We start from the raw sequence: 26,652 nt of genomic DNA on the forward strand, positions 1-26,652 counted from the left end.
AAGCAAACAAATTTCCAGTTAACACTATTATTTGGATATTGACTAGTAATTGAATCAGGAATATAATACTTAGTGATTTATTAACATACGAAAGAAAGATACGATTCCAGTAAAGTCAAACTCAAAAATCAAAATCATAGTAAATCGCAAAATCATTATAATTAAAATTCGCAAAGTACAACCAACGTTCCCAAAGAATACTACGTGTGAATACTCTTTGAGATTCGTGAGTAATGGTTAAGGATAATTCAATCCATTGTCACTACGTTACGATAGTTAGCCGAAGCGCGCGGTATTAGCCGAACGGTCTGTGGCGCTGCAGTCATGGACTGTGCGGCTGGTCCCGGCGGAGGTTCGCGTCCTCCCTCGGGCATGGGTGTGTGTGTGTCTGACATTAGGATAAGTAGTGTGTAAGCTTAGGGACTGATGAACTTAGCAGATAAGTCTCATAGGATTTCACACACATCTGAACATTTTTGAGTTAGCCGAAGCAGGTCATACTTTTGAATGCTCGTATATGTAGGCGCAGTTAGATTGTTTTTCCAGAACTGATTATTACGATCTACTATGGCGCAGTGAAACGATACTTTGACTTCACATATTACGTTATTTAGAATTCAGATAATGGACTTGCATATATTAAACAGAAATGACTTTTAATTAGATAACCTGAAGTTAACACTATTTAGGAAGCGAACACAGGTAGACAATTTCATTCGTAATAACTAAAGGACTATGGACAGTTACGAAGCATATAATTCATAATTCCCCCCAAAACCTGGGAAAGCTGCATCCTCACGGCTCTGTTAGGGAGAGACCAATATTGTGTAATAAACCAGCATATCGTGTCAATTCACGCATTTATCATTCTAGTTTTACAATATTATCTATAGAGATAACGTGCAGCGATATTATTTGACTGAAGCACTCGGCGCTTATATAGAAACCCCTTGACGTTAGGAATTAATAATTCTGTTACGACTGATTATAGATTTGAGATTACAGGCAGTCTATAGGGAATTTGGTGTCCTGGAACTAATTTGAACTTACTAATATTTAAATAGCAACTGATAAAGCATCGATTATAAACGATTTAATTACGACATTTGGTGAAGTAAATATCTCGCACAAGTTGGTTGGTTGGTTGGTTGGTTGGTTGGGGAAGGAGACCAGACAGCGTGGTCATGGGTCTCATCGGATTAGGGAAGGAAGTCGGTCGTGCCCTTTCAGAGGAACCATCCCGGCATTTGCCTGGAATGATTTAGGGAAATCACGGAAAACCTAAATCAGGATGGCCGGACGCGGGATTGAACCGTCTATCTCGCACAAGTCGCGAGTTCAGTTCATCAATGTTCTGTTGGTAACGTCGATACCGATACATAAGAAATAACAATCTCATTGCTCTACCGATGAGTGTTAGCCAAGACCGAAGATCCGAAGGACGTTACAAGCTGTCGTCTTCCTTAATGACAGTCTCTGACGATCGCACGACACACGCTTACGTACGCTTTGTAACGCGGGTAGACTACATTGCAGTGTCTGTCTTGTTCATAAGTACAATGCAATGTTTATTCTACCATTGCACGATCCCCTTTATTTTTAGTCAGTTTCTGCCACAAACTTCTTTTGCACCCATTTCGATTTAGCACAACCTCATCAGTTATCCGATATACTTACCTAATATCAAACCTTGGATATCTTTCCGGTTGTTCTGTCGTGTTCCCTGACACTGTCCTCAGGACAGGGCTCCCACAACAGTTTTCAGTTTATTACGCGGAACTGTTTGCTATCACGAAGGCAATGGACCAGATGAGACGGCGTCATGACAAAAATTCCTCATCTGAAGTTAGAATCTTCTGGGTTATTAGGCCGCGTCATGTTTCTTCTAAAGTGATCGACGTTTCGACCCCTCTGCTGGTATCTTCCTAAGGATCTTCAGGTGTCAATAGTGGACACCACAAAATCCTGAGGAAGATTCCAGCAGAGGGGTCGAAACGTCGATCATTTTAGAAGAAACATGACGCGGCCTAATAACACAGAAGTTTTTAACTTCAGTGACAACGGCCACGAACGCCTGCAGACTTACATAATTCCTCATCTGCTCCGACTGTCACAGTGGCCTCCTAGCTAATGGCCAGTTGTACGCAGCAGATCGGATGGTGCAACAAGTGCAGGACGCTCTCCTTTCCTTGCAAAGACAAGACAAGGAAATTATTATCTGCAGGATTCCAGGAAACACACAGGAATTCAGGGAAACGAACTCGCTGATCCGGCTGCCGAGAAGGCGTGCTCCCTCCTGGTAGCTGTTCAGACCACATGGAAGCTTTCGGTTCATTCCTGAGAAGGCCATGCTTTGGTAGGAGGCTCAGTGCGGCTGCAAGTGAGGAATAATAAACTACGTTCCATGAAAACATCACTGCGACCATGATCTACCTCCTTCCGCCCACGACGGTGTGAAGTAGTAGCCCTTACACGACTTAGAGACGGACATTCCCCATTGACACATGGCTTCCCCTTACGTCGGGAGGAGCCCCCAGTATGTCAGAGATGCGGGACACAGCTGATAATACGACACATTTTAACTGAGGGTTGAACCGGCTCTCACAGGATGTGCCCTCTATCTTAACTGATAACGGGTGACCGCTGCTCGTGTTCTAAGATTTTGTGAGGTGTCCGGAATCCTTCCCAAAGTATTGGGTGTGAGACATTGTGTCACGGGGTGGCTGGGACACTTCCGAATAAATACTCATCCAACTGCAGTCATCTAATTCTTTTTTGAACGTGTCTTCAGAAAGATTTTATCTATGATTTTATCTAGTTATTCCACTGTGTCTCGTCGGGATTTTATTACGGGCTTTTCTGAAGCTCATCGTCTTAGGCTTGCCTTGCTATTCTTTTGGCGGGATGCAACTTGGTTTTCCGTTTTATTGACCTTTTCAATAGATTTTCAACATGTTGATCGGTACATCATTATCGGAAAGCCGCTGATGACCTTGATGTTCAGCACACTCTGCCATAATCAACTACCACCACCACCACTACTACTACTACCACCACCACCACCACCACCACCACCACCACCACCACTACGACTACCACCACCACCACCACCACCTAGTCTCGTTCTCGCTTCCCGCGCCCGGGTTCCCGGGTTCGATTCCCGGCGGGGTCAGGGATTTTCTCTGCCTCGTGACGACTGGGTGTTGTGTGCTGTCCTTCGGTTAGTTAGGTTTAATTAGTTCTAAGTTCTAGGGGACTGATGACCATAGATGTTAAGTCCCATAGTGCTCAGAGCCATTTTTTCTTTAACCACCTAGTCTGAACACTCTGAACGTCGTACTGAAAGAAGATACATTAAAAGTGAAGTAGAAATAGAGTTTGACGTCGGCCCTAGAGGGGGCAATCGAGCCGATCCGACCGCCATGTCATCCTTCGCCAATAGCTGCTGTCTGGAGGGCTCGTCGTCAGCACACCGTTCTCCCGGTCGTTGTCTAGTTTCTTGGCCTTGAATCGGCTTCCAATCTAAAAATCAAATACAGTCAGTCTCGAACGCGTTTTCAGATTTTTTGTTAGCAGCCGGTTTCGGCCCTCTCCTCGGACCATCTTCAAGCTTTTCACCACCAGGCTGGTGGCAGCAGATGGGGCGAGATCCGTAGGAATATGGTTGTTCGTGAATAATAAAATTCAGTATTTAATATGCAGTTGTTCTATTACCAGTGCTCTTTGATTTCCCTATCATTACATTTTAAGTACACGTGTTCATCTTTCATTTACCAACGTAGGCCTGCTTTTATTAAATATCACGCGCTCCCACTATTATTTACTGATCTGCTACAAGATGATGATTTTACGTCTGGAATTTCCTGGGGAGCCAATATTTTTCTTAATTTATGGCTAACTCTGAGCCTGACAATATCTTAAGTGTCCTGCAATATATGTTAAAAACATAAAATCAAATGCTTGAAAATGGCATAAAAGACCGAAACCTGGGTTGCACTTATATAAACAATAAAACAATCAAACGACGGTGTGCTCCTTTAAAAAATATGCTGTAGCATGTTTCCCAATCCTAAAACTGGCGAAAATTAAAGGAATCCATATTAACTGAAGAAAATCTCAGCTACTTCCGGTCTGGTAAGAGTAATGTACTTATCACCCACAGAGCAGATAAAAATTACAAACGAACGCCATAGAGCAAATTTGATTAGAAACATCAAAATTGCAATGAAAGTAAAAACGAATAAACGAAGTAATGAAAATAAAGTATTACAGATTAAAAACGAAGTCACTGGACCAGTACAAGAGATCTTCGTTTTAGAACAGTTAAAGACAAAGTCGGAACAGAAGAGAATCGAAGAACTTGGTATGTGAGGATAAGAACGTTAAAAATTAGCTAGACTGATAGGGAATGGAGGTACTCCTCGAACCGTGCAGGATGATAGCACGTGTGTTACGGCATCAGGGTATTACTTACATGGTACGAGAGAGAGAGAGAGAGTTGTTAAAGCTAAAAACTATAGAGACAGACTGACACTGGAACACATCCAGCAAAATATTTGAAGACTTAGGGTACAACCGCTGCTCTGTGATGAAGATGTTGCCACAGGAGAGGGATTCGTGGCGGGCCACATCGAGATTAAATGCAACTTTTGCACAAGTAGAAAAGTAAACAAATAGAAGAGTGAAACTAGCCAGATGTGCGTTTCGGGAACTATTTGGGATTAAGCTTTCGATCTGTCTGTCTTGGGAAGTTTTCAGTGTAAATTAGCAGTTTTGCGTGATGGCAGTGGGGCATGAGTTTCTAACGCAAAAAACAAAACAAAACAAAAAATTGAGGGTTGCTCAACAAACAATTTAGAGTTTCTTGTACCTCTTCTTACACAACACTATACAACTCGCGAGATGTTATTTTACTGAATTTTGACAGTGTTGTGTAAGAAATACTTAGTTGAGGCAATAACAAAATTATACTACTACATAAGATAACATAATCAGTGCACGACACAATGCAGGTTGTACAGCCTTTGTCAGGTCTCACCAGACTGTAATTATGAGTGGTACAAAGGTAAAATTGTGGTCGTCTGTCCTATACGGACATACTTCTTATGAGTAAGTAAATTGAAATACCTGAAGTTAACTGTCTGCGTTAACTGTTTCATGACAAAGCCGCTGAACCACGTTTTTACGTGTAGCATTGATCATGCACTTTATTGCTGGACACTAATTAACCAGGAAATCGCTGCCTTATATTAACGCTTGCGAAAATACGGTTTAAAGTAGCCAGGGAAATCAATCTGCAGCCTTAAAACCCTTTCTCACATGTCCCATAAACACAAGTACAGATAAATGAACAAACATTTGCCACACTTAGCTAACAATGAAATGCTAAACAACAATGAATCATTTGTCTTGCATGGTTGTTGAATAATACCGTCAAAATTACTTTTAGATTGTTGTTCGACGTACCACAGTAATCTAATTCTATTGCAATAAAACTTTACAGCCAAATTTGGAGCCCTTCTTAACGAGACTAAATCGTTAAACTATATTATTTTTCGGGACAACCCAAATTTGTGAAACACTTTTGTTAAAAAAAAAGACCATCTTTTTCACTTGACTACGTCGCCAAGGTAATTTTTGGGATTTGGGCCAGTAAAGTGTCATAGGTTTGATGACTTACGTCAGTAACAGTATGTATGCAGGCGTTGATTAAAATATGTTGCTGAAAAAACTCACAATAAATATTGACCATTGTGATTCACAATGGTAAGGAAGACAGTACATTTCCTGGAGGTGACGCCACGAAGCACCACTTCAGCGCAGTCGAATACTGTTTTGTTTCAGCTGGAGTCTTGTTAGTAGCCTCACACATGGCTCTTGCCAGGGAGTACATTTTTACCAGAGTAAACGGGTCGTCTGAGGCAATACTCCCACTGAGTTGCGTACGTTTTAGCCTCGTCTTCGATGAAAGGTGTGTGATGGCTGACTGCTGATTTGGTGCTTTGTCATGAGTTGGTGCGTTTTCCACACGCCTTCTACAGTTTGCATCGATTCACCTTTGCCTCATTAACACAGAGAGACTTTCCTTCGTTCTTCTCCTATCCTCTGGTTACAATTCTATGGATCCTATACGTGGACCAGTAACTCTTGCGCTATTTCCGCAGATGACATGTATAGATGTTTGTGGTAAATTTTATATCGGACAGACGAGTAGAAATTTTAATATTAGATTCACTTCGGATTTGTGAACCATCTCTTTATACACATCCGCTGCTTTTATGGGAGATTTGTGTATCATCTGGCCCTGTATGTAACTGTATTTATGTAATATAGCCATGACCACCAGGCCACACGTTTATTTATAATGAGAAAACAAATGTCGTGTCACGTTTATTTGCGCCAAATCGATACCACTTTCGTCGCCCAGTTTAACCTACCGGATTATGTTTATTCTACAATAATTCGAACCGCTCTTACATCTCTTAAGGTACTGCAGATACCGTAGTCTAAGTTAGACTACATTGTAGAATGTCTTTCGGAGATCTACCAAGATGGAATCTTGCGGACTTCTTCCGCCGACCATTTACAAGCCATCGTGTGTGGAAGAAAACGAGCTGTGTTTCAGAAGAGTGGTTTTCTCCTAAAACAGCGCTGATTGTTTGAGAGAAATTACTTTCTTTCCCTCCCTCCACGAACATCTTAATGTTAGAGCTCATAATATTCCGTAGCATCCTTCAGCAGGTGCACATGAGCGATAATATACACTCCTGGAAATGGAAAAAAGAACACATTGACACCGGTGTGTCAGACCCACCATACTTGCTCCGGACACTGCGAGAGGGCTGTACAAGCAATGATCACACGCACGGCACAGCGGACACACCAGGGACCGCGGTGTTGGCCGTCGAATGGCGCTAGCTGCGCAGCATTTGTGCACCGCCGCCGTCAGTGTCAGCCAGTTTGCCGTGGCATACGGAGCTCCATCGCAGTTTTTAACACTGGTAGCATGCCGCGACAGCGTGGACGTGAACCGTATGTGCAGTTGACGGACTTTGAGCGAGGGCGTATAGTGGGCATGCGGGAGGCCGGGTGGACGTACCGCCGAATTGCTCAACACGTGGGGCGTGAGGTCTCCACAGTACATCGATGTTGTCGCCAGTGGTCGGCGGAAGGTGCACGCGCCCGTCGACCTGGGACCGGACCGCAGCGACGCACGGATGCACGCCAAGACCGTAGGATCCTACACAGTGCCGTAGGGGACCGCACCGCCACTTCTCAGCAAATTAGGGACACCGTTGCTCCTGGGGTATCGGCGAGGACCATTCGCAACCGTCTCCATGAAGCTGGGCTACGGTCCCGCACACCGTTAGGCCGTCTTCCGCTCACGCCCCAACATCGTGCAGCCCGCCTCCAGTGGTGTCGCGACAGGCGTGAATGGAGGGACGAATGGAGACGTGTCGTCTTCAGCGATGAGAGTCGCTTCTGCCTTGGTGCCAATGATGGTCGTATGCGTGTTTGGCGCCGTGCAGGTGAGCGCCACAATCATGACTGCATACGACCGAGGCACACAGGGCCAACACCCGGCATCATGGTGTGGGGAGCGATCTCCTACACTGGCCGTACACCACTGGTGATCGTCGAGGGGACACTGAATAGTGCACGGTACATCCAAACCGTCATCGAACCCATCGTTCTACCATTCCTAGACCGGCAAGGGAACTTGCTGTTCCAACAGGACAATGCACGTCCGCGTGTATCCCGTGCCACCCAACGTGCTCTAGAAGGTGTAAGTCAACTACCCTGGCCAGCAAGATCTCCGGATCTGTCCCCCATTGAGCATGTTTGGGACTGGATGAAGCGTCGTCTCACGCGGTCTGCACGTCCAGCACGAACGCTGGTCCAACTGAGGCGCCAGGTGGAAATGGCATGGCAAGCCGTTCCACAGGACTACATCCAGCATCTCTACGATCGTCTCCATGGGAGAATAGCAGCCTGCATTGCTGCGAAAGGTGGATATACACTGTACTAGTGCCGACATTGTGCATGCTCTGTTGCCTGTGTCTATGTGCCTGTGGTTCTGTCAGTGTGATCATGTGATGTATCTGACCCCAGGAATGTGTCAATAAAGTTTCCCCTTCCTGGGACAATGAATTCACGGTGTTCTTATTTCAATTTCCAGGATTGTAATTTTGTGCATCCGTTCTTTTATACTTTTTACAAGAAGTGACGGTAGCTCTTTCCCATTCACATGTAACTAATCACTGCACGAGGAATCTCTTGGTAACTGTGACTTTCAGGGGGGCTATTTCGGCGCCGTATTCAATGTAAAATATAGTAGGAATTCAGCGCATACCTGTCACCTTACTCTCTCACTACTTTTAGTTGTATTCCAACACCGGGAGCCACCAGTTCGGGTTGTACGGTGTTAACACGCTGCTACGGGATATTTTTTTCATACGAGAGCACGTACTTAACGTACAGAATATAATGTTTCCGCTTCATACGTGTTGTCTTTAGTTTCAACACCAGACCGACCTACGCAATACTGGAAAACATTTTCCGACCAGTGCAATGACTTCGTAAAGTATCTCAAGTTTTTATAGTTCCTGCTTTATTTTTCTCCCGGACTGAATATGGAAGTTGTTTTAAACCTCGCGGTCTCGTGTTTCCTGAAACTTCTTTAATTGTGAAACTGCTGAGTGAAACTGAAGTACTGTCACTATGCTACTTTTTTTATCATTTCATTTCAATAACTGACCTTCAGAACTTATCCTATTCATTTATTACCCACAATATACAAGGATAACGCAATCTATTAATTAACACAAAAGAATGGCCCTAAATTAGAAGAAATCCAAACAATGACCCACACATTTCATAAGTCACTTACCTCACAGAAAATCTTCGTGACACGAACTACAGCAAATACAGCAAGTACACAGCCAGCTAAATAAAAAGATTCTAACTACTGTAGGCTCTAACTACTAATAGGCATGTGGTTAGCAAAGGAAAGATTTTGTTGCAGAATAGTGTATTTAGCAGATTGTACCTTAATCATGTGACAACCAGTTCAAAAAATTATATAATCGTCAGTAATTCCATTATCCACACCATCTCCATTTTTCAATCCATTCCGAACCAATATTAAATCTCCATGACGGACACACATCTAGACCGTCTGCTCGCCCTAACACTTCCGACTTCCCTCACTGCTAACTATTAACTTCTCACTTGCATCACTGCTGACTACTAAATTCTAACTGCGAGTCCGACCAGCCACAGAGTCTCTCTGACAGCCCACAGCGCCGTCAGTGATATTAATGCAGTCTAAAGCGCTGCCAACATAAAAACACACAAACAGGTTACTTACGTATTTTATGCTGCGTAGAAAACATTGTCGGTTGCGTTCAAATCCATTCTGTATGTGGATGCCGGATGTCTCAATTTACTATTTCACTTCCACCGTCTTTTGACACATCAATGCTTTTGGCAACCTCTCTTCAATTAGACAATTAGTTACAAGAGAATCATTCAACAGTGACCATAACGCTATTTCTACGTTCGACTTCATCATATTCGAGAGCAGATGGTATCCAGAATGCAGATAAAAGGGTGAGATTATAATGAAAGATATGCTGGGAGAAACTGAAGCATCATATAAAATGGCTAAATCATGTCGAAGGAATTGTCGATAGTAGATGTGTAAAAATACTCTTTAATTACACAGCTGAAGGACGACTAAAGAAAACATCTAAAGACCAAGTTTAATATCCTTAAAGACGGAACAGCTGAAATAATCCTTCATGTTGATGATCTTTTAGTAATTATGCGATAATTTTTAAGCATTTAACGACATTTGTATGTAAACCAATTCTTTATTTATTTTTTCCACCTTGTAACATGCTTCGGTGTTCAGCGTCTTGAGGTTTCCAGTGCTAAAAGTCCGTGTAAATAAACATAGCTGCCATATATAATATGCTGCATAGTTTCAATCGGATATGTGGTAGCCGTTTTGAAGTTTAGACGTTTTGCTCCGCAAATCTAGAGATAGTGACAAGTGAATGTATTATCAAATGGAAAGAAACCTTTGTACAAAAATGTTTCGCTATGCACGCATAAGATCTGATTAAGAACTATGTTGTTTTGGCTTTAATTGCCAGTTCTCGGTACAAGAAGTTCAGTGATACGATTACTTCATAGGTCTGACAGGAAAATGTAAAGTAAAAACAAACCCGAAACCGAGGTACTTCTGCTGTTCTTGCGGCACAATGAACATTTCGCACCTCGGAAAGTAGTCAACATCATTAAAAAAAAACTTCGTCAAAAAATAATGTATTAGGAAATTTGTTTATCTTTCTTCGGAGTGTCGATAAGAATTGTAATTGAACCTTCAATTACGTAGATAAAGTCTTTTCTGAACTGCAATATTTCCATTAGTAATCTGGAGCAACACAAATTAAACTGGAAATTCTTTAACCGTTATACTCATTCGATTTATATAACCAGTTACTTCAGTGTTACCACAATCATTATTTTCTGTTGTTATGTACAACCTAAATCTATATTTCAAAGAAACATCGTTGAAAAAGGTGTGCACTATTTTACTGCTTCCATCAAATCTGAGAAATGATGGGGCGTTAAACTACAACTTTTAATTTCGAAGTAAAAAGTCTTTTATTTTCGACATTTATTTTGTACTTAGTTCCTCGCAGTAGTCAGTCTTCTAGTTTTGTATTTGTATTCTTAAATAATGCTTGGGGTGTATTTGGTGAGTGGTTACTCGCTCCATAACCAAACAATAATTCTGCCCACATTTGCCCACGGAACTCGAGAATAGATACATACCTAATCTACGATATATAATCATCGTCACACATGACAGCTTTTAACGTTATTAAGTTGACAGTAACCGAGGAAAATACGATACACTTGTAACTGAGGACCAGTTTAGACGATGTGTTTCCCTCTATAGAAAAGTATTTTCGAGCAAAAGTATTATTACCAGTAAGACAAACATCAATCGAGGTTCAATCTAATTACGTTTCTGCGGCATTTCCCGTAGAAAAACTACCATATCACAGGAAAACTAAATGTTTACAAAATCTCATCAAGAATTAGATAGGAAAAAGCAGATGTGGGCGCTAAAACGCGAGTAATATTGTCTTATAAACAGAAGACACTCTGAAGTTACACCAGAAATCTTTTAACCATCATAGCCCCTATCTATGTGTAAAATTTTCAGGAGAAAATGAAATATCTTAGTAGTACAGCCAGTTTCGAGAAAAACAGTTCGGTCAGATACCCAGCCACTGTCAATACATAGGCTACATAAACACATCTTTTTTCTTTTTTGTACATTCTTTTCGCTCGTGAAGGCGGTACAAAGGTTTATAAGGTTCATTGGCAATACCCAACATCTAAACTACTCAGCGCTGTCTTCTATATTTTTCAAATGATTGTGTTCTTCTAATTTTTTTTCCTTTTTTTTCCGTAGAGATTAAGTTTTGCCAAAATCAGAAAATCGGTTTGGGTCCCCTCTTCTTGATTCGTAAAACGTGTCTGTTCATACGACACATGGCAAGCGACTAACGAACAGTTTCCTTGATAATAGAGCGAAGTTTTCGCATAAAAATTCCAAAGGGAAAGGGAGGTTTTGCTGCTGAAAATGAGTTGAAGTGAAAGTAGGTTGCAATAGTTAGGGACAGATGCATAGACGTGCACAGAAGAGCCTAGAATACACCAAACCAGTGTTCGGACTGAAGAACGCAACAGCAACGCTGTCACTCCTTCGCAGATAATGCTGTAGCACGTCATCGCACTGCTCACATACATAATGTTTTAATTTTATTTTTGTTTCTAGAGACGTCATCTAGATTTTGCGGAAACGCGGTCTTGAAGTGTCGCAAGAGTTTCGTTACGTATAGGGCGCTCAGTTACGGCGTTTCAAGTTGTACTCAAACTGACAACCACTTGAAGCTTATATTCCACTACGATTAACCATCATATCGTTTTCATACCGCGGACATACCGATGACATTGTAATTCTGTCAGAGACAGCAAAGGACTTGGAAGAGCAGTTGAACGGAATGGATGGTGTCTTGAGGGGAGGATATAAGATGAACATCAACAAAAGCAAAACGAGGATAATGGAATGTAGTCAAATTAAATCAGGTGATGTTGAGGGTATTAGATTACGAAATGAGACACTTACAGTAGTAAAGGAGTTTTGCTATTTGGGGAGCAAAATAACTGATGATGGTCGAAGTAGAGAGGATATAAAATGTAGACTGGCAATGGCAAGGAAAGCGTTTCTGAAGAAGAGAAATTTGTTAACATCGAGTATAGATTTAAGTGTCAGGAAGTCATTTCTGAAAGTATTTGTATGGAGTGTAGCCATGTATGGAAGTGAAACATGGACGGTAAATAGTTTGGACGAGAAGAGAATAGAAGCTTTCGAAATGTGGTGCTACAGAAGAATGCTGAAGATTAGATGGGTAGATGACATAACTAATGAGGAGGTACTGAATAGGATTGGGGACAAGAGGAGTTTGTGGCACAACTTGACCAGAAGAAGGGATCGGTTGGTAGGACATGTTCTGAGGCATCAAGGGATCACCAATTTAGTATTGGAGGGCAGCGTGGAGGGTAAAAATCGTAGGGGGAGACCAAGAGATGAATACACTAAGCAGATTCAAAAGGATGTAGGTTGCAGTAGGTACTGGGAGATGAAGAAGCTTGCACAGGATAGAGTAGCATGGAGAGCTGCATCAAACCAGTCTCAGGACTGAAGACCACAACAACAACAACCGCGGAATATCAATGTTTGCCTGTTTGAATGTGCAGTAAATAGCAGATTACCGACGCTGACGGAATGGATATCAGTTTTAATTCTTTTTAGATTTCGATGCAAAAGAATTATTTTGAGAAAAGAAAAACTAACCGGTTCTAAGCGAAACTCTTCAGTGTAATTGATTAGAATGCTGTCAGTGAAAATAGAAAACGGAAGAATGAAGCTTTCTTGTGAAGTGTTCGCCAGTTCCACCTTCATATTGCAATCTGTTTTCGTCTCTTTTTCCCAATTTCCTTGCTCATCTCCTAAAGATTTCTCTCACCTCATAGTCAGTTTGAAGAAAAATATGTGAACTTACGTAAACAGTACTCATTATTTTAAGACAGTGAAATCATTGCTCAATCATTCACCACCATATGTAGGATTATCCTTACGTTCTTATGCTTCTTCAGGTGACAGACATGCTTTTCACGTCGTGTACGTAGCTCCCATGAATCAAAAATGTAATTTATTTATTACAGAATTTGGTCAATTATAGACCCCTTCAAACCTAATATTAAGGTATAATCTTTTTCCTTTTTACCCTCCCAGAACTTCTTCATGCGTTGACTTGTGGCTTGCCTCTGTTCATTTCACATCACGCTCTTAGGATGTGGTTTTTGCTGTTGGACAGAAAATTTTCCGGTATCGATCAGCAGCCTGAAATTTTCTCCGTCCTGCATGCTGTCTTCAGAGACATTGTAATGTTGTTGCATTAATTTGAGGTGTAAGCGGTGCTGATATTCATGATCATAAAAGTGGGTTAAAAGCTGTGAGCTGTCTGGGAAAGTTAACCTTGCATTACTGAGCAACTGTTTGACCAGGTATCCAGTCTAGCTTACCAAATTCCCAACCAGACTAACATTAATTATCTTTTAATAGTTATACGACAACCGGTGATATATATATATATATATATATATATATATATATATATATATATATATATATATATATAAAAGATAAATAAAAAGAAATAAATCAGTTTATTTTTGGAAATTTATTTTAACATTGATCATTGAAATTTCAGCATATTAAACTTGATTTATAACTAAACTGTTGGCCTATTTAGGATTGTGAAAATGTGAGTTTGTAATCTTACGGAACACATCAAATATGGAGCCAAGATTGGGAAACTGCATACAACACTGCATTCATAAAATAACACACAAAGAACGTTGAAACATATGCAAGAGGAAATTAACCACAACCAACCGATTCAGTTTTCACCCAAAGAAGTTACGTTCGTAGCGCAATCCTGTCCATCATGAAATTACCACACACTGGCATACTAAATTCGTACTAACTCTCTGTGAAATCTTCCCGAAAAGAATAGCTGAGGGCTACTTTGATGATTACACCAGAAGCTACACGTGGTCAACTTGGTTTACACAAAGAGAGTAACTCCACAATAATTTTGATAATTAAAATAAATTACATCGAAATGCAATTTACAAAAGAAAAACCTCGAACTGGTTACTATCGTCTTACTATTAACCTGATGGGTCAAACCATTGCATAAGCACGTGGTACTGGTCTCACAAAGTACACCCCACGTGGGTTGAACATAAAGAAAAGTTGCTATATTGGAAAATATTGTCAAGACGAGACGTTATAATCTCACGCACATTCGCATTTAAGATTCATGATCTCAGTTAGAGTTACTGATCAACACGTGGTTCCACTTTACTCACAAAGTAGTGACAAAGCAACTACTGGAATATATTCTGAACTTCACACTCGAACTACACTGCGTTGCAATTTAAGATAACCTCTCTGCTTTTAGAAAGCGTAGCTACCTGTTCCGACGTTGGTCCTACTGTTCTCTAGCAGACAGGCTCGTCTGCTACCATCCAGCATGCAACTACAAATAGATTTGCTCATTCATCCTCTCACACAGAAAAAATGGTTCAAATGGCTCTGAGCACTATGGGACTTAACATCTGTAGTCATCAGTCCCCTAGAACTTAGACACCACACACATCCATGCCCGAGGTAGGATTAGAACCTGCGACCGTAGCGGTCACGCGGTTCCAGACTGAAGCGCCTTTAACCGCACGGCCACACCGGCCGGCTCTCACACAGAAGGGAGGGGGGATAACAGTATCTTATCATATACAGTATATAAAAGAAAGTGGATGTAGACCGTGTTTTCTGCCTGGTTATCGCTCTTTATGATGGAGTGTGCAAAGTGAATGTAATTGTCCTACTCTTCCTTATCATTATGCTCTACATCATTGTTAGTCTGGTCCGTTAAAGAAGATCACGGAAGTAAGACAAATATTCGAAGAGCACATTAAGGAGTGTGAAAAAGCCTAAAGGCATTGAATCAAGATTGTGACAATAACAGGTGAGTGCTTCTTCCCGCATAATGTCCATTGAGATGCCTCTTCCGTTTCCTTCGATAACGGAAGAATTTTAATGGCAACGTATAGGCCACATTCACAAGTCATCTCATCAACTGGGCCACGCTGCATTGGGTATCCTGGTTAGTCAGTCAGTCCGAAGTTCTGCACGTAATTTTCACGATTTTTATCTAAATAATTGTTATCGAGACAGTTTACAAGTTATGATTACATGGCTTGTTTGTCTGTATAGCTTGTAAGTAGGCTGTTTAGGTTTTTATTCTGCCACCGCCACGTAGCGCTCTATATGAAAATCACTGACTGTGCTGTGTGCAGTCTGAGGGTGGTCGGCATTGTTGCAATATTCGCTATTGTAGTGTTGGGCAGTTGGCTGTTAACAGCGAGTAGCGTTGCGCAGTTGGAGGTGAGCCGCCAGCAGTGGTGGATGTGGGGAGAGAAATGGCGGAGTTTTGAAATTTGTAAGACTGGATGTCATGAACTGCTATATATATTTTGACTTTTGAACACTGTTAAGGTAAATACATTGCTTGTTCTCTATGCAAAATCTTTCATTTGCTAACTATGCCTATCAGTAGTTAGTGCCTTCAGTAGTTTGAATCTTTCATTTAGCTGGCAGTAGTGGCGCTCGCTGTATTGCAGTAGTTCGAGTAACGAAGATTTTTGGTGAGGTAAGTGATTTGTGAAAGGTATAGGTTAATGTTAGTCAGGGCCATTCTTTTGTAGGGACTATTGAAAGTCAGATTGCGTTGCGCTAAAAAATATCGTGTGTCAGTTTAAGCACAGTCTTGTACAATTTTTCTAAGGGGACGTTTCAAGTTGTATTGCCAGACGTCTCGTATTTCCCGGGACGCCCCGTTATCTCCGGCATACCATTTTAAACGTCCCGCGGCTACAGGCTCTGTCCCTTTTTTTAACTTTGTTCGATTATTATTACGAAATCATTAGCGCAGCAGCTGGCAAGTACCCATTATCTAGGCACGTACGGCATGAAGATAAGACTATCTGGGCTATCGGTCTACTAGAGAGCCTGGCGGGACCGATATTAAAGGTTTCCTATATGCTTGTATTTGCCCCTGTCTGTTTTACATTCTTCTATTTGTCTATTATCCGTCTCACTTTCTTCCCAAAATTTTAACTTTTTCGTTCGTTTGCTAACTCGTTTAAATGCCATGTCAACGCTCGTTAACAATACTAGAAGGATTTTTAATTCCATTCTTGGTTGTTATTGTAGTTCAACACTTCGTTCAATATTTTGCGAGAGCTGCTGAGTGTTGAACGTCCTACGCTTCTGAATTGTTTCTAAAACTATGGATAAAAGGAGTGATTTAAGTGGCAGTGACATAGATAATTCGTCTGGAAGTGGTGGAATGCTAAGTATGATACGAATTGGGAAAACAGCTATTCCCGGTTAAGATGACTAAAAGAAAACATGTATAAGGCGTACCGATGTCTGTGCGATAAACATTCCTCGTATGCTCATGAAGACGATGCTGATGTAAAACAACATGCATCTACTAAATCTCACGTGACTGTTGCTAGCAACACAGTATCAAGTATCTCACCTAGATATTTCTCGAAGACGGAACCATCTGCCCTGCAGATGGGCAAGAGTACTGTTAATGACACGGTAAATAATTCTCTTTGTTACAATAGTATGGACTGTTCAGACGAATTATTACAATATATCTGCAGTGATTCAAAAAACGCTCAGAGGTTGGCTGCGGAAGAACAAACGCGGAAGCTACTGTATGCCAATTATTGATCAAAGATCTATTAAAAATATTTTAAAGACCATCCAAGGAAAAAATCTATGCTTTCTGTAGCGACAGATGCAAGTAGCAATAAAACAGAATGTTCCCAATTTGCTTACGATTCTTTATGATACCGGGGTTGTAAACCGTCTATTGCAATTTGTAGAATGCAACGATGAATATGCATATGAAGTTTCGAAGTTCTTAATAGACACATTGGACAAGAGTGGACTGTCTGTAAATAAAGTTTAGGCGTTCGCCGCTGACAGCACTAATGTAAACTTGGGCAGAAACCGTTCCATTTATAAACTACTTTTAGCTGAAAATGATAAAATTGCCAAAGCTGGTTGCCCTGTCCATTTCATCCACAATGCTGCAAAGTAAAGTGCTAACAAACTGCACGTGGATGTAGAAAATACACTACTGAAAATATCCGGTCACTTCAGTAGATCTGAGAAACAAAGAGAAGACTTCTATTTGAACCGAACGAGGTGCAATGGAAAGACATAATACTACTTGATGTCGCGAGATTTTAATCTCTTTGGCCTGCTGTCGTAAGAGTATTAAAAATATGTCCTGCTCTAGAATCTCATTTTCTGGAATCACGCAATGGATGTCCTCGTCTATCACGAAACATAATCACATGTATATGGGGGAGAAAAATCTTTGGCGTGTTTGTCGGTTCTGCCTGACCTAATGTTTTCGGTAGGAACAACAATGAACAAGATTCATTCACATTCTGTCAGTTGTTGAGATCCATGCTGAAATGCATGGGATTCGGGGAAAGATGGAGCAGAGAACAACAGACAACTTTTTCGGAAGTAAGACGAGAGAAATAACGGGTGAATTAAGCACTGACGCAGAAGAATCTATTTGGAATGATTTTATACAGTTCAATATCAATTATGTAGGCTACTTGTTAGCACGATATGATTTCTCAGAAAACAACATCCTTTCCAAACTTACAGTTACCATTTAATTACGACGATTTGCAAAACGCTGTCGAGCTTTTAAGGATCGATCAGCTGACCATGGACTCCTTATAAGAAGAACTTCAAGTAACTGAAAGAATCCTGGACAGTATTTTTACGACAAAAATAAGGGTGTGGTTGAGAACTGGAAGAAAATCCTGGGTTTTCCAAGAATTAAACCTCTAACATTTTTCACATCTTATCGTCCGTCTTTAGTACCCTTAGTTCCAACCGTTTCGTAGAAAGGGTTTTTTCGCAGATGGCATTAAAATGAATTCATGTACAAAATAAATTTACTCGAATTTGTTAAAAAGTGAATTAACGACCGTTGATTTTTCAGTTATATAAGATAAAAAACACGTTAAAATTTACACATCATTCATTAAAATGTAATAAAGGCCAGTAAGTAACAAAAAATGTTTTTTTTTCATTTGTCCCGTTTCGTTTCCCCAACTGAACATTTGGTCCTTACAGGGTTTTAAAAAAATCTGGTAACGCTAATGCATCGCTACATGCTGGCCTCTTAGATGTTACTACAATACTGCTTGACGGTTGTTAAGAAACAGACACGTTGTTCGACAAGAATAATCACATGCAATGACAGGCGCCGGCAGGAGTGGCCGAGCGGTTCTAGGCGCTACAGTCTGGATCCGCGCGACCGCTACGGTCGCAGGTTCGAATCCTGCCTCGGGCATGGATGTGTGTGATGTCGTTAGGTTAGTTAGGTTTAGGTAGTTCTAAGTTCTAGGTGACTGATGACCTCTGCAGTTAAGTCCCATAGTGCTCAGAGCCATTTGAACCATTTTTGCAACGACAGGCGACATGAAACGCAGTAGGTACGTAATAGCGGCATAATGGTATATCTACAACGAAAAATGGGGCAGATATCATCACATGGGAAAGCAAGACAACAGACATAAATAACGTTCATGTTTGACACAGGTCAGACTCCTAACATAAACGTCGATATCGGACTCTCAGGATGTAATACGCACTCGTCTGACAGTAATGTACATTTTTGCAGCCGTTATTCGTGTGGCTACCGAACAGTTGACGAGTCTTTGGAGAATATTGTCCGACTCCTCTCTCAACATGATTTCCAATTCTTGCGCGGTTCGGGAACGTCTGCCAAGAGCTTCCCTGGCACGCTCTATAGGGTTTAGGTCCTGGAAGTGCACAGACCATTCGACACGTGTAACATCTTCACTTTCCAATGTGTCCGACGCCTCAGCGGACCTACACTATGTAATCAAAAGTATCCGGATACCCCAAAAACATACGTTTTTCATATTAGGTGCGTTGTGCTGCCACCTACTGCCAGGTACTCCATTTCAGCGACCTCAGTAGTCATTAGACGTGATAGAGGAGAATGGGGTGCTCCGCGGAACTCACGGACTTACAAAGTGGTCGAGTGATTCGGTGTCACTTGTATCATACGTTTGTAAGCGAGATTTTGTAATGTTATGTGAGCCTCACTGCCCCTCTTTTTAACTAATTTGTGCCTGATTTTATTCTGAAAAGCTCAGTAATGTATGCAAATTCCGTAAATGAAAATTTGATTCAAAAAGCACTTGAAGTGCAGCTGGACAGCAACAAACTCTTTAGCGCGCAATCCCCGCAACGATAGTAGTTATGAATCTTCGAGTATGTACTCCAAAAAAAAAAAAGACAATTGGTTTATTAAAAAAGAAGAGCACTGTTAATCTGTATCTTGTGGAAAGAGGACGTGTTGCTAGGCCGTCGCTCAGAACGTTTTGTTACATGTAATGGAAATTGCTATTTCAGTGATAAAACCGAGTAAAGTATGCATAATAGTGGCCAGACATTTATGTATACAAATTTTCTGGAAGTGAAGAATAGAAATATCTTGCTTTTGGAAAAGGTGAACTTCATTGTCGTCGCCGGCTATCAGTCGACAGAACTGTAAATGTACAAAGTTCACTAAAATACATGAAAAGAAATGCATTCTCTATAGTTTTCATTCAATACGTAACAACCTCTCATAATTTCTTAATTGCAGTAACTGGATTACGTTCTTGTACAATAGTATGGTGCTGAACTCCACTGACCAATTTTGATGCAGCATGACGTGTAGTTTGAAGGAAGTTTGTGTGCCAAGCAATCTTATTTTCTCACGAAAAGCAGATTGCTGTTTGATCTTATTTGCTTGCAACAGTGGTCCATTAGGTATGGAATGCTACGAAAACGGGCAAGTAACTGAGTCGTATTTTAAACCTTAAAGAACAATAACTTCCTCCAAATTATAATACGTTAACAACTGGTGCAGAAGCTGATCAATCAAGGAGGCAGCAACCAAAATTCAGGTACCGGTTACGACTTACGGTAAAAATCTCTCTCCCTCCCTCCCTCCCTCCCTCCCTCCCTCCCTCCCTCCCTCCCTCCAAACACATATATAAATATTCATATTATTAAAAGTCATTTTATAATTTCCTCACTCCAAAAATCCCTAGGTTCACTGTTTCCGATATGATAGTGAAGTAGAAAGGTGAAGGGACACGTACAGCACAAAAGCGTACAGGCCGACCTCGTCTGTTGACTGTCAGAGACCGACGACAGTTGAAGGGGGTCGTAATGTGTAATAGGCAGACATCAATGCAGACTATCACACAGGGATTCCAGACTGCATCAGGATCCACTGCACATCGACATATCGATATTGAAATTGCAATATCGAGTGCTTGTATTTTTATTTCATATTATATTTTTTTCACAATTATTTGTAAATATATGTTGTTCTTCGTAAATTGTAGTAGAACATATTTTCACGTTCGCTGTATGAAGGAGTCTTACTACTTTTTGAGGTTTCATCGTGTCCAGTATTTCTCTTTTACTGTTTGAAGCGAGTATGTGTGGCACAAAAGTAGTCCAATTGCACTGGGAGTGGGTGTGGGTGTTGTGGGGGGGGGGGGGGGTAAGGGGGTGGGAGGTGAATGGAATAACAAGATTTCCGATGTGATCGGACACCAGTTGCATTAAAAAAATTCTTTTTAGAGCAGCCAGTGTGTGTTTCTTCACATCGGCATTCTTCTAAAGCAGCTGGTGAAAATGATTAACAAAAATCTAAATGACAAGATTGATCTTTGCGGTGGAGGGAGACGGCAAATGGTGACGTAATCGCCACTCCGCGCTACCCACAGAAACTGCAACGTTTAGCTTCACCACGCAATTTCGACACTGAAACTGCTAGGTCGCTGGCGTTTGCAGAAATGGAAAAAAGAGGTAAGTCGACACGAAGTGTTCCAGACAAATCCGATATGTGACGAAACCGAACGACGGACCCGTCGCACACCTTTCGTTGTGCCACTTACTTTCCAGTTACCATTGTTAACAAAGTGGTTATCGCCCAACTGGACGTGAATAGTTTCAGTTTCAGTTCTTGCTCTAGCGAAGGATAAGCAGGCTGCTAGCTTGTTGATGTGTACAGTATCTAACAACAAATCACTACATACATATATAGCTATAAAACCGGCAGTATATTTGCAACGTGCAGCCGATAATTTTATAAGCAGGTATGTTGATGTTAACTCCGTCGTAATATCGATACCACTCTTTGTGGTGTAGAGAGCCAATAACGATACTTTTCGAATATCGATATATGAGGTTACCAGTATCGACATTCCTTACAGTTTCATTGTCAGTTACGCCTCGTCAGGCTAAAAAGAAGTCAAACTCTTTCTAACGTGAAAAGGAACGCTACGAGAAGTATAATGAAAGTTAGATTTAATAAGGGTTCTCTAAAACAATAAATGGTCCGCAAATGTGCCGTAATAACAATTCGGAACAATTTTGCGGCCACCAGAACAGTGAAGCAGTGAAATGAAGTTTCATGGGTTGAGACTGAAATAAGGAAAGCGTACAACTTAAAACCTGCAGGTAATTACGAAGGGTACTTGGGCCACGTCTCTCTTCAGAAACCCATGATGACGCCGTTGAAATTTTCATACATTTTTGGGATTCCGGATCTCTCTCGGTAAAAACTCCTCCGTTACTGGATCACTTAGTGGTCTGCCTTCCTGTCCGGCTGTTAAATGCCTTTTTATTTGAAACAGGTGCACGTATCAAGTTGAAAGTTAGATCCCACACTAAGAGCTACGATCCCTTGGCTGTGTAAAGAAATTTTAGCTTCTGCATCAGCCCCGTCAAATAATACAAACATTTGTCACATATTTTGATACTCGGAAACTCACTCATCAAAACCTATAGGGTACGTCCCGTTGGTCTAGAATGATGAAATTTCGTAAAAAGCAAGATTTCACAGTGCAACAAAAAGGAAAAACCTCTCAAATGCTCAATTTGTACCTACATCACACGAATGAATAGTTCTTGTCTTTCGTTACCTTACTGACTGTCCGTCCGTCTGTTCAGACCCCCTTTTCTCAGCAACTGGCAGCCATACCAAGTTGAAATTTATGACATTGTAAAGCTTTCGGTTGCATGCTGACGATAACGTGGAACTGTGGATCCGTCGTCATCCAAAACACTTTCGCTATTTATCTATTGCCATACTAGTTTCAGCAACAGATATCGTCGTCATCAAAGGGCTCTTTGATTCTAAAACATGCAGAAACTAGTTTGACGATAAATGAATAAAATAACAAAAGTGTATTGTGTCAAGGCGGGCTAAATCCCATGTCGTTGTTTTTGTTTGCAAACACGATCCAGTGGAAGAGTTTCAAGATAAAATTATTGTTCTTTGGGGGTATAATAAAAGTAAGCTGCGAAGTCAGAACACTCAAAAATACGGCCATTAGTGTCACAAATTTGACACTCGTAAAGTGACCTATTAAAACTTGTCTGGTACTTAACGTTGACCTATGTTCGTGAAATTTGGCAGGAAGCAAGGTTTCATAGTACGAATAAAGGAAAAAATTTGATTCGTAATTATGTTACGCGCAAAATTGTACTTAAATGCAGCAGGATCTGCAGCGAATTGACGCATGGTACAGGGAATGGCAACTGAATATCAATGTAGACAAGTGTAATGTGCTCCGAATACACAGAAAGAAAGATACTTTATCATTTAGCTACAATATAGCAGGTCAGCAACTGGAAGCAGTTAATTCCATAAATTATCTGGTAGTATGCGTTAGGAGCGATTTAAAATGGAATGATCATATAAAGTTGATCGTTGGTAAAGCAGATGCCAGACTCAGATTCATTGGAAGAATCCTAAGGAAATGCAATCCGAAAACAAAGGAAGTAGGTTACAGTACGCTTGTTCGCCCACTGCTTGAATACTGCTCAGCAGTGTGGGATCCGTACCAGATAGGGTTGATAGAAGAGATAGAGAAGATCCAACGGAGAGCAGCGCGCTTCGTTACAGGATCATTTAGTAATAGCGAAAGTGTTACGGATATGATAGATAAACTCCAGTGGAAGACCCTGAAAGAGAGACGCTCAGTATCTCGGTACGGTCTTTTGTTGAAGTTTGGAGAACATACCTTCACCGAGGAGTCAAGCAGTATATTGCTCCCTCCTACGCATATCTCGCGAAAAGACAATGAGGATAAAATCAGAGAGATTAGAGCCCAAACAGAGGCATACCGACAATACTTCTTTCCACGAACAATACGAGACTGGAATAGAAGGGAGAACCGATAGAGGTACTCGAGGTACCCTCTACCACACACCGTCAGGTGACTTGCGGAGTATGGATGCAGATGTAGATGAAAATGTTTTCTTTTGTCATTTCTTATCCGACTTGAAACTTGAAGTTAAAACATTCTCGAAAGTCTCGGAATCCCTGGAACCGATATCCTGCCGAACTGTGTATACACAAACAATTTAGTTCATACTGAACCATCACAATCTGAGTCCTAGTGGCGCCTGCCCAATTCTGTTAATAACGTTGAACAGAGTTTAGAATACGAACAGAAAGCCATTATAAGGAGGCATGAGTAGCAAATGTTCAATTCGCAGAGACAGTTTGGAAAACGTTCACGAGTTAGGCAAAGTAAGGCACGCTGTTTTCCGCACACGATTTTGAACCTGATTAATATTGTCATGACAAGATATGAGGCAAGGCTGTTCAACAATGTTCTTCAATTCATTACGGCTCCTAAAGTGCATTCCATCTTAATACAAACAGCTATCGCGAAAATGAAAAGTGCAACGCGACACTCCTAAAAGTTCAATGGGGCTCAGCAGCTGAAAGTAGCAGTGGGTGTTGAATTGTAACCGTGCCTTCCACTCCAGCCAGTTTCCTGTTCAATACTTTAGCTTTCTTGTAGTTGCCGACATTCAGCTCTCCCCGTTCGCTGATTAAGCTCTGTTTTCTGAATTATTCATATTAAAAGACCACATGTCCTAATGGTAATACATACTCACTATAAATACACCGGAAGCTTGGCCATGAAAACCCTACTTATTTCACCATAAACACTCCACACTATTTATAACCTCCGTTTCTTCCCCTGAGTCTCCAGACGCTGTCCTCAACCGTCCCAAGTTATACCGTATTTTACGGACTATAAGACGCTACGGACAATAAGACGCTACGGACAATAAGACACACCTGAAATTTTAAGTAATTTAAAAAGAAAAAAAATTATGATTTTCATTATTAGACTGCAAAGTCAGACTGAAAGAAATTCTTAGTTATAAAACAGAAATCACATTTAAAATCCCTGAATACCGTCATCTGCACTTTCTTCTTCTTCTTCTTCTTCTTCTTCTTCTTCCTGCTCTTCGTCGTCATCGTTGTCCTCTTCATAAATGAGATTGTCTCCATTGCCATCGACAGCGTTATATATCCCGCACTGTTTCAAAGAATTAACAGTAATGTCTACTCTTACTCTAGACCACGACTGTTTTATCCAGTGACACACTTGTCTGATTTTGGATTATTTCAAAAGTTTCCTTGGGCGTGAATTCGCGTTGGATTTCATCCAGCATGGATTTGTTCCGTTCCTCTCTCATATACACATTAAATCGTTTGTTTATCGAGACATCAAGAGGTTGCAATTGCTAATAACAGCAAGCTCTGTGTTTACCTGTCTCAGTTCCTCTTTCACGGAATTTTTCAAGTGGCTATGAAAGTGATCTAGCAGAAGAAGAGAGCTTTCCTTCAGACTGGTTCAAATGGCTCTGAGTACTATGGGACTTAACATCTGAGGTCATCAGCCCCCTAGAACTTAGAACTACTTAAACCTAACTAACCTAAGGACATCACACACATCCATGCCCGAGGCAGGATTCGAACCTGCGACCGTAGCAGCAGCACGGTTCCGGACTGAAGCGCCTAGAACCGCTCGTCCACATCGGCCGGCAGCTCTTCTTCAATAAAGCACCTTTCCTTCTCTCCCACTCTCTGCTAAACCCATAATTTCATACCATCCTCGTTCATCCAGTTCTTCTCATGTACGTCAACAACTACTACTGGCGATATTTCAGAAGGTTCTGGTATTGTCTTCCGCTTGAAAATTATCATTGTATTAAATGTAGTACCGTCAGCACAACATACGTGCATTTGTTCATGTCCACTTATTTTTATAGTTACAGTTTTAGCACCTTTCGTGACAACAATTGTGCAACTCGGCACGTCAGATGTCAGAGGAGTTTCGTTCACATTCACTATTCGGCTTAGTTCCGCACTGGTTTTCTTCCGATGTAGTATGATAAAGCGATGAAGAGATAACATTTTCCCTTCACGCTCTTGTGGCATTTTCTCAGATATTTTGGTTTTGCTTCACATGCTACGTCCATGCCATTTCATAAATTTGTAGCAACAACCAAATTCACCCTTAAAGTCTGTCAAGATCCACTGCAGCGCTAGTCTACGAGCGTGTTTTATTTTTCTATTAATTCAAGTGCCATTTTTACAGTGTTATTGAATCCACAGCTCTCATCATATGAATACCTTTCATTTTTTTCCATTATGAAACTAGCTGATAACCAAAATATTGAACCGTTATTGATAACTCAAGTCACTTTCAGTTCAAGTTCACTAGCACCGTAGACTGCAATGACGCATCATAGGCTAGACAGTGTTCTGGGTTTGTGATGGCGCACCTGAATTTTGGAGGCAATTTTTCGAAGAAAAAAGTGCATCTTATAGTCCGTAAAATATCCTGTCAAGTAAGGTTGGTGACTGGCTGCAACCTTGTTTAAGTTCCCTGTTGGTAGTGACTGCTTCGGTTTTATAATTACCACCTTTTATAATTATTTTTGGGTCTTTGTATATATAACCTTTTTATAGCTTCAATAAGATGTATAGGATACCCAGCTGAAGACAGATCTTGGCTCAAATGGCTCTGAGCACTATGGGACTTAACTTCTGAGGTCATCAGTCCCCTAGATTAGAACTACTAAAACCTAACTAACCTAAGGACATCACACACCCATGCCCGAGTCAGGATTCGAACCTGCGACCGTAGCGGTCGCGCGGTTCCAGATTGTAGCGCCTAGAACTGCTCGGCCACCTCGGCCGGCGACAGATCTTGATTAAAGAGAAATTGGTGTAGCTATTATAACAGAAACAAAAAAGTTAAAAGGCGCAGTAGATCTCGATTACTACAGAATAACACACAATGAAGTACCCCCCACACACAAGTGGGTTTTGGGTGCAATCATAATAAATAACTAGTGGAAACAATAAAATAAACAGAATAGTGAAGACCGTTCATATATATTCCATTATGCAGCACTGATCCTAGTTTTCTCGGTTCAGCGTGAATACTGCGAAGCGGTTTGGTGGCATGGAACCAGCTTCTGTG

This window comes from Schistocerca nitens, chromosome 12 (genome assembly GCF_023898315.1).
Source record: "Schistocerca nitens isolate TAMUIC-IGC-003100 chromosome 12, iqSchNite1.1, whole genome shotgun sequence".
NCBI classification, from domain to species: Eukaryota; Metazoa; Arthropoda; class Insecta; order Orthoptera; family Acrididae; genus Schistocerca; species Schistocerca nitens.